The sequence below is a fragment of the Lathamus discolor genome, chromosome Z, assembly GCF_037157495.1.
Source record: "Lathamus discolor isolate bLatDis1 chromosome Z, bLatDis1.hap1, whole genome shotgun sequence".
Taxonomy (NCBI): domain Eukaryota; kingdom Metazoa; phylum Chordata; class Aves; order Psittaciformes; family Psittacidae; genus Lathamus; species Lathamus discolor.
Window position 1 is genome coordinate 63874173 of NC_088909.1, and position 14058 is coordinate 63888230.

The 14058-nt window shown below is 40.0% G+C and overlaps 1 protein-coding gene across 1 annotated transcript in view; it reads left to right on the forward strand.

Moving 5' to 3' along the window:
- Window positions 1–978: 978 nt before the first annotated feature.
- Window positions 979–14058, forward strand: part of TPPP2 (tubulin polymerization promoting protein family member 2) — an 80182-nt gene continuing 67102 nt past the window's right edge. Inside the window, exon 1 of the mRNA XM_065663939.1 lies at window positions 979–992. The gene's annotated coding sequence lies outside the window, so the exon portion shown is untranslated. The remainder of the gene's footprint in view (window positions 993–14058) is intronic.

A 14058-nucleotide genomic window follows, 5' to 3' on the forward strand; every position in this document is an offset into this window, starting at 1 on the left:
CATATTTCTTTACATTCAGCATTCATTTGCAAAACCTAATTGCAGAATAGCTGTACTGAGCATTTAAACAAAAGAAAAAAATTAAAAAAGTGTCATTACCTACAAATCAGAATTCTTACTTATTAAATCCCAGTTAAAATAAGAAAGGGGGACAGTCTGCATTGTGCTCTAAAGGTCAGGAGTTTTAGGCTATTCTAGGTCATAAAAGCAATAGCAATAATACTTGCCAGTCAGCCATTCTCAACTGAAATGTAAACAGCTTACACTGGTAAATTAATAACTGATAAACAGGTATACTGAACACTTAACAGGTTCGTTATGACCTTTCAGTATTGTTATATGGAATAAACAGTGCTTACAAGAAATACTATTGTGACTTTCAGTCTTACTGTGGAGAATGTAAGAGTTGGGGGTGGGCTTTTTATGCCTATTATCTATTCTTCAGAGAATTATTTCATTGCTAGAAGCAGATGGTGATTTTTAAGCCCACTGCTATTTTGGTGTACTTTAAAAAAAAAAAAAAAAGGGGTCCTAAAAATAGACCCAAGTTACCATATCCAGCAAAAATATGTTGTCAGCTCTTTGCTGGGCTGAAAACAAATCTGTCAGCAATTTCTTTGGGTTAAAGTATCTGAGCACTTTTGTGTAGGGCTTTTTTGTTGTTGGGTTTGGGTTTGGTTTTGTTTTGTTTTTTAAAGAAAACATTTTAAGTGGTTTTGTAGCAGAGTCCATTTAAAGCTCTAAGTGTAAACAAATTACCATCTGTTGTTGTAAAGACACTTTATCAAATTGATGAGACCTGCACTCCAGTTAATGTTGTGGATCAACTGCATGAATTAGACTTTAAAGTCTGAATGAGTCTGAAATCAACATCTTTAGCTCTGCTGGAAGATATTAAAAACCAGCCCATTTTCCTTAATTATGAAAACAAAAACGAGAGTGGCAGTTATTCATGCAGAAAAAAAACAGCCCTGGTAACGCATCTTGGTCAAGTAGGTTTCTTACGTTAATTTTAAAATAATGTCTTGGATTAAAAGTGCACTTTGTAGAGTTACCAAATGAGAAAGGAAAATGTTTCTTGGATTTCTGTGCACAGGTGATTGACATAACTGACACATGGCACAGTATGTTCCGAAGTATTGTCAGTATTAGATAGTTTTGGCATAACTGTTGGCATAAGGACTAAATGTAAGGGTTCAGGTAAAAGAAGGTGGTATTTATCTCTATAGCATGTGGATATATCCTAGAATGATGGAAAGCTGAACCAAAACCAGATCTCTAAGGTAGGGATTTCATTTTAATGATCTCACTGCGACATATTTTGTCTGGCAGCAATTGTGTATCTGAGATACATCTCCTTACAATCAAATCCTGTGAAGTATTAAGAATCCTCATTGTTTCTTGGAGGTTGGCCAGATCAGTCATTCCCCAAATCATGACTTTATTTTACTAATTAAGTGGACTGAAATTGACTTGATGTGGAGGTGCCCAGAAAGATTTAAGTGTGCTAAATCATGCCTGCTGGCAGCATCAACCCCTTTCCATTGACTCTAGAGGTGGCTTAGGCTCCACATTGCGGTCTTTCAGTAAGTCAATAAGACGTAAGTTACATGTTTACAGCAAGCAGTGTGGCACTTGTTAGGGAGTTCAGCATATGCTCCAGAGCAGACCTTCCTTCAAACCTCCTGAACTTCATTTGCAGTGCTCAGTTTGAAAAAACTGTTTCTCTATAAATACATTGTCAGTAATGTTGGCAGCCATTGCCCTGCGAGGTAGAATCGTTTGGGCTTGAAACCAAATTGACTGAAGTATGCCTGGAGACGAGCTCTAGAGCATGCAAGTCATCTAAAGAAAGGTGGGAGAGGAGACTGATCACCTTCTGTTGTAGTGTACTGAAGAATACATTTAGCTGCTGTGTGGCAAAGACACTGAACTCTGTGCCTAGACCTGCAGCTTTACCTGTCAGATTCACCTCATGGCGACTAGCACTGAATGTACAGTGTAGTGTGAAATCCTTCCTACAGGAGTCTGATGTTGCTTGCTACAAGGACAGGTAGATTTTATGAGCATGATATGTGTAAAGTGTGTGAGGGTCATGGAAGTGCTGTGGATTACAGATCATTGCCCAAGGAAGTTGTGAATGCTCCATCCCTGGCAGTGTTCAAAGCCAGGTTGGACGGAGCCTTGGGTGACATGGTTTAGTGTGAGGTGTCCCTGCCTATGGCAGGGGGGTTGGAACTAGATGATCTTAAGGTCCTCCCCAGCCCTAACTATTCTATGATTCTATGGTGTGGTCGTCTCTGGTGTAGTATATATATACTTTTCTTTCAGCTTGCTCTTCTGTGTGTTAGATATATAACTGTGCACTGGTCAGTGCCAAGCTTGTGTCTGTGTTTGTTCATGCAGTGGAACTGCACTGTGTCCTGTGCCATCTCTGGCCCTGTACAGCAACCCAGGACTCAATGGGACAAGCTATGAGTTGGAGTGGAGAAAGGAAACCAGATGGAAATAGTCTAATTTCTGAAATAGTTTAGAGTTTTTAGAGGGGTGAACTAATAAAATTTTGTTTCAAGAAAATCCTTTTCCTCCTCTACCTTTCAGCTTTGCACACGCTTGACTCTTTTTGACTACAATTCCCATTTTCCCACTATTATCTTCTTAGTAAGACTGATCCTGAACCTTCTTGTCATCTTCCTTATCCCCCAAATGTTGATCTTTCTGTTGTCTTCCCTGCAACAACAGATTATTTTCCTTCTCACACCACCTTTTTTTTTTTTTTTTTGGTGAGTATTAAACCTTTCCTACACCATTTTGCTATCCCACAATCCTGAGATGAAAGAATCTGTGGGATGATGTAAAGTGTGAAAAAATGCCTGCTCCTGCCAGGACAGTCATGTGATTTACTGTGATGCTTGTGATGAGGCAGCCAGCAGTCTGATATTTAACTGCAGTGATGGGTAACTTCTCTAGGCACAACCAAATGGTCCACAGTGATTTTAAGATAAATTTTTTGTTATGCAAAGTCAGCCACTGTCTTTGTTGGAATTAAAGAAAGAGGAAGATGAAGTGAGAAACTGTTTTTCATGTGAATGTTATGTCATTCAGATCACCTTAACCCAACGATGACCTTAAAGAAGAAATGAAAAAAGTCACAAAACAAATGCATTCTTGGCAGTGGGATTTGCTTTGCAAATACTAACATTTGGCAAGTTTCTACATTTTCCTCGTCAAACCTAAATTGAAAGCTGAGGAAAAGAATCTAAATCAAAGTTGAGGATATATAGTTGCAATGACTGAAACACACACTAGCTGAAGTCAACAGGTTTACATGTCTTAGCAGAAAAGAAGCCAGGAGATCAGATCTACCTCCCTGAGAAGAGGCAGAAGTTTTCTCTTTTTAAGGTTTACAAGGGGTTATTCATTTGAAGAGAACAGGAAATGAGCAGAAATTGAACTACACAGACCTTATTGTACCTGCTGTTTTTTTGTCAAAGTATGTAAGCCGATGGGAGGTACCTTATTTTGTTTGCGTATTTCTGTGCATGTGCGTATACATGCGTCGGATCATGTAAGTGCTTTTCAACAGCTCCATGTCTCCAGCATGTGTCAGTATCTCCAGGTGCATGTAAGCCATCTGAACCCTGCAGTCTTAATTGCATAACACAGCCATGTTACAAAATATTACCACATCAAGTTCGTTTATATTATTTCATAACAAAAAGAAATACTATTACAGAACATTTTTACCCTTAAGGGAAAATTACTAATTATTTAAAACATTGTCTGTGTGTGTATGTTTGTATATAGTGCATAGGGGTATATGAGACTCATTATGAAAAAATGTAGGGGTGGATTAAAGCAGGATCCATGGGATACAGCCCCAAGGTCAGAGGAGTTTCAACAGACAAGAATGTCAGAAGCTAAGCAGAAAACACCAGGGTGGTTGATTATAATGAGCTTATTCGGGTGATGTGGACCTCTTAACTTCAGGGGAAAGTGGCTGTTTTGAAGGGGAAGCAGCTGTGTGAAAGACTGTCATAGGTCTGGTCAGAGGACAGGTCACATCCAGGAGACAGCTTTGGTAGACAGCAGATGTTTGGGTCTCTGAGTGGAATCCAGACACTGACGTTAAACTTCTGCATTCTCTAGACAGCAAGTGGATTGCTGACTTCTAAGACAAATTAATTCAGTTATCTGTCTCCTGTCTTCAAATCCACATTTGTTTCTTGCTGCGAGGCAAGAGTACAATTGCTGGGTGACTGCCTATGCCCTTCTGAGATTTTTAGAGATTAGAGACTTTTTCCAGTGTGTGAAGTTTTGCTTTGTTTTTCTTGAACAATAATAAGAAGACCTGGGTTCTTGTTCCTGCTCATATGATTGCTTCTGTACTTCATCTGCTGACCAAAATGGAGGTCTACCCACCCTCAGGTGGGTGCCCCAGTTTCCTGCCCATGCAGGCTCACTCTTTTCTAAGTGCATTCATGCATGCCCCAGCTTCACATCAGTAATATGCTGGCCAGTAGTGCAGTTCCAGGGGCTTTGGAGGTTCACCGTTCTAGGCCGACGTACCCAGGATGCTTTTCTGTGAAATGAAGAGTTACATCTCTTCAGGAAAACAGGTGGTGGTTTTCTGATTGTCTCACATCAAAGCCCATACCGGCTCCAGCTATACTGAAAAAGAAATTGCGGCTATTATGTTTAGTATCGCCCTGACCCGTTAAGCAGAGTGGATGAATACTGACATACCTGATTTTGACTTAGCTCCTTCAAGACTAGATAGGAAAACACGTTTTCTGTGTTTTAAGACTGAGGCCTGGGCCTGAATGAGATGTCTAAGCAGCTAGAACATTAAAGTTTTGTGTTCTAGAGTGCAATGCAGTCCTGTAAGGGTTCATAAGCCTTATGAACAGACAAGGCCTGAGTGGTTTTTGCTCTGAATATTGTAATGTGAGTGCATAGTTCTCCTTTTGCCTCTGAAAATCAGTCAGAATTTGCTTACGTTTAGGATTTGCAAAATACTGCTTTGGATACATACTTAGGCCTGATTCTTTTATAGACTAGACCTTAGTTTTCAATATCCTAATGGGTGGTAAAATCGAGACAAAAGGCTGTGTGCAAAGTGTGTGGAACTCCACTAGACTACAATGATTGATGCCTGGTGTAACAATGGGAGATGTAGCACATTGTGACAGTGGACCCATAAGACTTTCAAGTTAAAACATGCATCTAGTGTGAAATATAGTTTTTAGCAGTGAATTTTAGGGCTTTTTATTCATCTCTTCAGAATTCTACATTAATACTACGAAACTAACTATAAATAAATAAATAAACTCTACAAGTGGTATCTCTCATGGAGCACCACCAGGAGGGAGTGTTCTCAGAGGGCAAGGCAGGCTTTGAGAGATTGATGAGAGGAGACTGTCCACAATCTCTCATAGTTTCACAGTCCTAAATTCTTGCCTGCTGAGCTGGAACAGGGGTGTTAGCTTAGTGGAGTGGAAATTTCGGTATTAGTTGGAGGAATTCCCCTCACAGGTCAGAAAATCCCTTCTTCGGCAGGTGTAATAAGGGGATTTGGGAGCAAACGTATGCTGCTCTGCTGCCATTTTTCTTGTCTGTTGAGAAAGGGGTCTCTACAGTCCATAGATGTGGCCTAGTGCTTAGCAAGTGACACTAGCAGTCGGGATACACAAGATGCTTCTGAGCTTGCTGGTTTTTTGCATCTGCAAAGAAGGCTAATACTTCACCTCAGAGAGATGAGAGGACTTACTTACTGTATGTCATCTTGAGGCTTTCTAATGCAAAGAGAAGCAGTATACTGCTTTTGCAGTGCAGTGCTGGGAAATAGTCTGTGCTTGTGCTTATTCACCTATTTCTACATAATACAGCCTTCTTGTGAAATACATCATAAGATATATTATTAATGAATGCACAATTGAAACTTCTCCATGATTTTGGGGGACTTAAATTGTGTAGCAGCTAACACCATCCAAATATTTCACATATCTCCGATCGATCTCCTGCAACCATTGTTAGCTTGTGAGTCCCCACGCTCCCTTCTTCCTGCAGTCCCATCCAAACATCTCTCTATCTATCTCAGCTGCCTGTAAGACTGTATGACTGACCACACAGAAGACAGTGCCTTCCAGCAATCTGACCATGCAGGACATATTTTCATTTGGCAGTGGTGCTTCAAAATGCTAACTTGGTATACTGTGTCTGACCCGTTTGATATTTAGGCTTGGCGTAACACATCTGTCTTTCTTCTCTTTCCCTAAACACAAGCATACTTATGCAGGTAGGAAAGAAGGGAGAGCTCCAAGGTCGGTCAGGTTACCCAGCAATCTGCTGGATGTAATTTGTGAGTGACTGAAGGGAGTTGGAGATGGAGCAGCTGAGAGAGGTCTTGCTTTTACAGTACATACAGTGTGCCAGCACATCCTCGTTTCATTGCCATTTCTCTGAGTAGGCTTCTCTCATAGTATTCTTTGACTTGTTGGGCTTCACTTGTCAATTATCTCAAAATTCAAATAGATTACACCTTCTGGTGCCAAATACTCATATTATCAGAGTTTTCATCCTGGAAAATGAGAACAAAATAGGAGTATACTATAAATAAATAAATAAAAGTATAAATTAATAGGGTTATACTGCATCACTGTAATTGTCATAGAATTGCATATACCAGCTATCAGCAGAGGCAATGCACTTGTGCCTGGGTTTATTTAATAAATATGTAAAGTCAAAAATTGCGCAGACTGTTGCTGTTCTCTTCTTCTCCAAGTCACTTTATACTGGAATTATAATGAACTCACAGCTCAGGTTTATTCCAGAGATTACAAAATGGGTCAAATTGTTCATGTGCCAGTTTGTAGATGTATGCTACTAGATTTCTATTACTGGTTTAGGCTAACACAGCAAAAAGTAGACCCATCTGTGCTCGTGTTGTATGCTAAAATTAACAAATGCTCATTCTTGGGAGTCCAAGCAAAGCAAACACTGTTTTATGGAAAAGTTTTATTGAACTACAGAATGGTTCTGTTGTCATTGGTGCTCCAGTCAGCATGCAACCTCTCCCCAGCACAATAAGCTCCAGGTGGCATAGCGTTGCTTGAGCTGTTAGTACTCTGAAAAAGAGTGTCCTGTACAGAGTGCTTGGGCCTCTTTTATACCTCTTACCCTGTTAGGTAAAGGGCCTGTGTGAATAGCAAATATTGTGTGGAAGACAGTGTTTGGTAGTTTTAGCAGATATCGGTAGCTTTAATATCCAGAGTGGCACAATTAGCCTTAAAAATGCAGTATACCTTAAATTTAGCACTAATATTTCTGTAATAAATTTAGAAGAACTGGCACAAGTACTCTACAAGTGAGCGTAGTTGGAGTGATGATTCCAGGAAAGAATGATACGTAATTTTGTGGAATACATATGAACATACTACATGTATTTATGTATATTTAATATGTTTCTCTTAAATATAGACAATAATGTATTTGTTAATATATAATTAACATATACACCAGTATGCATATTATACCCTCATACACGAAGCATGTTTTAAACAATCTTTATGGAAAGAAAACGGCTTCTGTACCTGGCTTTTAACTATCTCCGCAGGACCAGGAAGTGAATTTGGATGTCACATGTGACTTGTCTAGTGTAATCACTGAGCCTAACGTCTTCCATCAATGCCAGGGCTGGCAGCACAGGAGTCATTCCAGATTTCCTACATAGCTCTGCCAAGTGTGGCACAGCCCTGCCTCTGGGGCTGGAAGCATGGTTGAATTCCCATCATTATCCTCTCAGGCTTGTCTGCTGGAGAAGGGTGCCCAGCAGTGATGTTTTTTTGGTCGGGAATGGATTTACCTAATCTGGCTGGATTAGAGCACCATCTTGTTTCATACACAGCACACAGGTTCTTGATCAGAAACCTATGTGTGTAAGTTACCAAGTTGCAGCTATCTGGCTTCATTCAGTCAGACTGGCATTTTGCAGGGCTAGGGTATCTGTCTTCTGACTTTCGCCAACCAGTCAACAGTGCTTATAACTACAATGTCAGTGTATAAATTATGACTTCAGACAAACCCCAGTGCATAAACTGGGAGCTGCACTGTAATTTTCAGAGAAAGCATGCTTTTGTCCACTGTAAGTATATAAACCAAAATTTGAGTCACTGTTAGTTTGCTTTTTCAGTTATCGTTGCTTCTTTTCACTCACATAGTCTCCCAATAAATAAAGCAATACTCTTGTTCTTCATTCTGCTCGGAAGAAAGGAGGATCATGCAGTTGTGGAGAACTAGTGAAGAACACAGAGAAAACTCCTTACCTTCACCTTGAATCAGTGGTATAACTAATCCAGCTTGAATTTGTAGATTCTTGCCTGTGCCTTAAAATAGAAGCTGGGTGTGGTGGTGGTATTTTACAAGAGTAGAGTATGTACTTCCTAAAAATAAAGTTAATTTATCAGTGTAAGCACTGTGGATCATGTAATCTTCTCCATCTCCAGTGGAATTCAGAGTTCCTTGTTGGTCAGGATGAGGCCATGAAACCCAGGTAGATATTTTTGTCATCTTTCAGTAAAAGAGGCTCTTGTAAAACTGGATTTGCCCTATCTGACAGGGCACTGAAAGTTATATTTCAGCAGTGTTTTACCACTAGATGTTTAGCAAAGACACCGTCTTGGTGTTGCTGCTGTCTAGCATGCTGTACCTTCCGTCAGCTCAACCCTGTCTCCTGCAATGACCCAAAGTGTCATGAAGGGGAGAGCCATGTCGCAGCTACTGTGTGTGATACCTGGAGGTCTTTTCTGAAACCAAACCTAGCTAGATTGCAGTTTTGAAGGACTTTTCACCTTGATACCAAAAGCATTTTAGGAAATGTGGAGATTGTTGTTTGGAGTCTATGAATGTAGTTCTTAGTGTCATTAGTGTTAACTGAGATTAACTTGAAGGCAGGGGGAATGCTGATTTTGCTTTGGGCTGACTGCCAGAGCAGAACTGGTTCCTAAACACTGTTCGTCTCCGTGTCTGAGGCAGGAGTGCAGGCAGATTACTGGGTTACCGGTGTGCTCTAAACCTGCACTTCAAAGCCGATGTACTGGCAGCAGTTTAAAACTGAAGTCTCATTATCCATGGGCATTCTGAAAATGAGTGCCACTTTGTTTGCTTTTGTGACAGAGAGCCAGAATTTGTTTTTTATCATCTGTAGCACCAACTCTGTAGCTTAAAAGTCAATACTTTATTCAAATAGAAAATGTTAATTTGCCACCACACATAAAATGGTATTTTTCTACAGATATCTTACAGAACTATTGAGCTGTGGTTTGTGGCCTTGAAGTCTGGGCTTTTTCTTCTAAGTATACTCCACTCTGTTTTCTGTGTGTCTGTCATGTTGAATAAGTAACAGACAGCAAGCACAGGGGCAGGACTCATGTCCCATATAAAACAAAACAGGCAGCTCTTTGAATTGTGAGACTAGAATGCCATTAGGGCTTCTTTGTCAGTCACAAAGCTGGTGACAGAATCCCGAGATAGAGTTTCAGCCTCTAACTCAAAATACGCTTAGGGTTTTGCTCTTGCATATAATGTATGCCCACTTGGTGTTGTCCATAAAACAGCTACACCTTTCAAATTTCTTGTCGTCCTTCCTCAAGTTCCTTCTGAGCCATCCACCAGCCTCCCTCCTCTGTTCCTCTCTTTGCAGTCCTTTACCAGTGCAGCTTTCTCTGCCTTTCTGCTCCACCCCATCATGGCCAAAGTCCTTCTGGCTGCCCCTGGTATTACTGCTCTGCTCAGCATCAGAGACATAGGCACGATCAGCGACACACTCAGATCTGCCATCTTTGCTCTCGCTGTAGTACTTCAGCCTGTGAGCAGTCCCCTGACCTTGATGTTCAGGCTCTCATAGGATCTACCTGGTAATCAGTCGCATGCCACTTGTGTGTTATGTGCCTGTGTGCTGTGAATGGCAGAGAGAACAGGATCCTGTGAGAGTAGGTTAGCTGACTCATATAATTTTCTGGCCTGATGTTATCTCACTAGATAATATCAGCACTAAGTTTGAATAGTGCACCAAAGTAATTCTACTACTGCAATTAAAAGAAGGATTATTTGCAAATGTTTTTTTAAGTTATTGTGGATCACACTTCTGAGAATACATTAAAAATCTCATTTCTTGTTACACCTTCCTTAATTCAGGGCTTAACTTATCTAAATTTTGCGGTCTATCTGTTCAAAGGCATGGTTTGGCAGCTCTCAAGATTGGTGTGCCAAACTGCTGATGTCTTTTCCAAATCTGAAGTTGAACAGATATTGCTGATGGGCTGATCACTGATGCCTTGCAGCTCGGACAGATAGAGGTTCCTGACCCCCTGAATGGTGATGTATGGAGTTCCCCATCTGCTCGTGTCACACCTCTGGCATGCATCCTGTCAGCTTCTGGCTCTGACAGATAAAAGTGCCCCTGCTCTTTAGCAAGAAACATAGATTTTGTGCTGCATGGCTAAAGAAACCAACTCCTGTGATGTCATCTGCCAACATCTAATTGTCATGAATGTAATCATTTAGAGTAAAGTCTGAAAGATTTTTTTTTAAATATTACATTCTTTTTAATTGCATTATTATGGTTACCTACCTGTTGAATTGAAGAAGTACAGTTGATTTTTTTTTCCTTGCTTTCCCTTCCTACGTATCTAGAGGTTAGTATTTCAGTGAGGATTAACTAAATACATCTCAAAGCCTAGCTCTTGATCTCTCTGATTTCAGGGTTATTTTGTCTGAAGTGAATTCCACTTCTCTGATGTTTTCTGTTTTGATTTTTAAATACAGTGATAAAAGCTAGCGTCTACTAAGTTTCAACTTTCTATTTTTGTCCATTGGTAAACAGTACACCAGATGTGGGCGTGAAGGACCCTGTGAGGCTGAGGGAGTTCTGCTTTTATTCAACAATTTTAACTTTCATAACTGAGAATTTCAGCTCATTTTTTAGGCTGTGTATGTGCTGTTTTGGTTTTTTTAAGAGCTGAGAAAAACAGGCTTACGCAACTTAGTTTGCATAAGTGCAGTGAGTCATTCACGTTTCTTGTTTGCGTGTTTCTGTGTGTGTGTGTTTTATCACTTTATATAACCTTTTTTTGAAAAAGTACTACTATGGATGGTAAGGATGTATTTTGCCTCTAAAGCAAAAAATAAATGTGCCTATTAGGCAGATAGCTGCTTCTTGCTGCTGTCTCCTCATAGGTGCTGTTCTCCAGGAAGGCAGTTTGGTGATTCATCTTAAGGCTCTGGTTCTTCAGTGGCGCAGTTTATCCTGATATATGAAGGTGTAAGGGGAAGGCCAGGTAACTCTGTCTTTTCCCCTTCATAGGCACAGCTGTGGGTAACTCCATGTGCTAATGTTGCTTATACTTATGCATATATGTATATAGGGGCTTCACGTGTGTGTACTTCTTTCAGCATAGCTTCTGCTTTATCACATTGCTCCCTGCTGTCTGGGGAAGAGTGGGGCTTTTAGAACAGAGTACCTCTCTGCATTGTTGGAAGAAATTTGGGTCTTAAAACCCTTCACACAGCTGTTGGACACACAATTGTTGGACACACAATTGTTGAATGTTGCAAGCATTCTCCATTAGGCACGCTTTTAAAGAAGTTCCCTGAAGGCCTCATCTTTTTTGACACTACTTCATAACTTTGTGTGATCAAATGTACTATGAACGTACGGCTGCTTGGAGTTTATTGATTGAATACAATTAGAGGTATGAAGTGTCAGTACAGTTTAAGTGTTAGAATTGCGGTTTTGGTTTTTATGTTTCAGGTGTATTTTCTTTGACATCTGATGGATGATCTATGTAACTGTGGCAGGGAACTCACTGTTGGTTTTACCAGAAAAAGGGAGTGTGGTTGATGATGCAGATACGTGCTCACAGGTCTTCTTGCCCCCGTGGCTGTACTGAAGCTTGCCAGTTCATTTCTTTCCAGCTCTCTGCTGTATTACTGTTTTTTCTGATGTGAGGTACATCCTCTCTGGCTGTGCTACAAATTCCTCCCAGCATGTTTCATACTGGTTACTCCCCTACACAGTCAGAAAACCCTCCACTCTTCTCTACATGTCTGTATTTTACTAAATCAGGTGCAGGGCCTCTTCCTTTCTACAACCCAATTTTTGTTTCCATTAAAGTACATCACAAGTTTTGCTTGATTTCAGTGACATTCTGTGTTTCATGCAAGTAGCATTGTTCATCCTCTGCCTTGTTCATTCTTGTGGCAACACTTTGACCACTGCGATAATCACTAAAACAGAAATACTGTGTTTTCTGTCCAGTGCAGAGCAGATCTTCTGTAGCTGGAAGATAAGCCACTGTTCATCTACTGTCAGATTAGCAGTATCTGGGGTCTGCAGAAGTGCCATGAAACACTCAGGTACTGTATTTAATTTTCTGTGGTAGTGTACTCAAATGGATGACAGCGATGAGAATACCTTTTCCATTAAGAAACTGGATTTACATAAGGAATTGTAGTACCTGTCTACCTTCAAAAATATGAGCAATTCTCATGAATATACTTGCATGTGTAAAATGAGACATACACTTAGATTCCTTGCTGGGCTGATGTTCAGAAGAGCAGCTCTACTGGTTTGGACTCTAAATGCAATTAGCATACCCAGAGACAAAAGTACCGCGTAGGAGTCACATAGATGTTAACTGTTTCCTCCAGCAACTGTTGACAATAAGGCACCTCCTTCAGTCAGCAGATAATAATTGGCATGACATCTGGAGATGAGAAAGATACTTGAACTTGTGGAACACTCTATGAATAAAAAAAAATTATTACTTGCATGCATAAAAATGACAGTTGAGAGTAAATTTTCGTATTTAACCCCCTAAAGAGGTATTTTCCCTTTGCACACAGGTGTGTGGACAGTATCTGCATGGCCATAGTCATTATTCTTACCACTATTATTTCATTGTGTCAAATGGTCCCTTGCATGAGTGGGCAAATAACCAAGTTGCCTACACCTTTATATTTATTATGACCTCAAATACATGACAGGAGAAATGAGAGCCTCTTCACAATAAAATCACATAGCAATTTTTTTAACATTCATTCTTGTGCTTCGAATAAAGTGACTTAAATTTGCTGATCCTTGAGATAATCCTTGAAGTCCTCTGTCCCTAATGAGCAGTATCCTTGCATCCATTTATATGCCCTCGCTGCAGAAGTCTAATACACGCATTGTCCACAGGAGTCAGTAATACAAGTCAGCCGCCTCAACGTACCACATACTGCAAGTGTATCAAGAATTTTAAAAGTCTTACTAGAAGGTGAATGTCTCCTTGAGTAAAAGGATAGCCCTGTAATGGCACGCTTATATGCACTCCGGACACAAATATAAGAGTCTAGAGAAATGGGGTAAACTGAGCATATAAGAGATCATATTGCTTATTCATGGCAATGTACCCTCTCTTCTTAAAAGTAATTGAAGCTTGAGTTAAAATGAAAGTTTCTCTTCCTGCTATTGCCATTTTGCATATTATTTCACAGAATTTAGTGCAGAATCAAAGATTTTACTACTTACTTTCAGAAAGAAATAAGTAATTAATAGGCAGAGCATTAAAGGAAAGAAAAAAGCTTCACAAGGCTCAAATTAATCTTTCTGTGTTTTTCTTTTGCATCCTCATCTGACTGCTTGGGCACCACTCACTAGAGCTAAATTTTTAGCAGTTGGGTTTTAGAAATTTCGCAGGAGTTCAGTACAAAGCAAATTAACTTTCTATAACCACGATAAAGTAGGGATAATTACATTTTAAGTGACCCTTATGAGACATTTCCAGCTGCCTGGAGTAGAAATCTGGGTCAGTACTCCACTAAGCACTAATGCAGGACATCAGTATACTGCTTTATTCCTGATGAAGTAAATTGCCCTCTTTCTACTGAAGTCAAAGGAGTGATCCTGCTTATGGCCATGAGTTTGTTCTGAGCTTGTTTGAACTCTGACAGTGATATGTTTTCTGTGCATAAACCAAAAGGCTTGTTAAGCTTTACATTTTAATGTATTCTTCACTT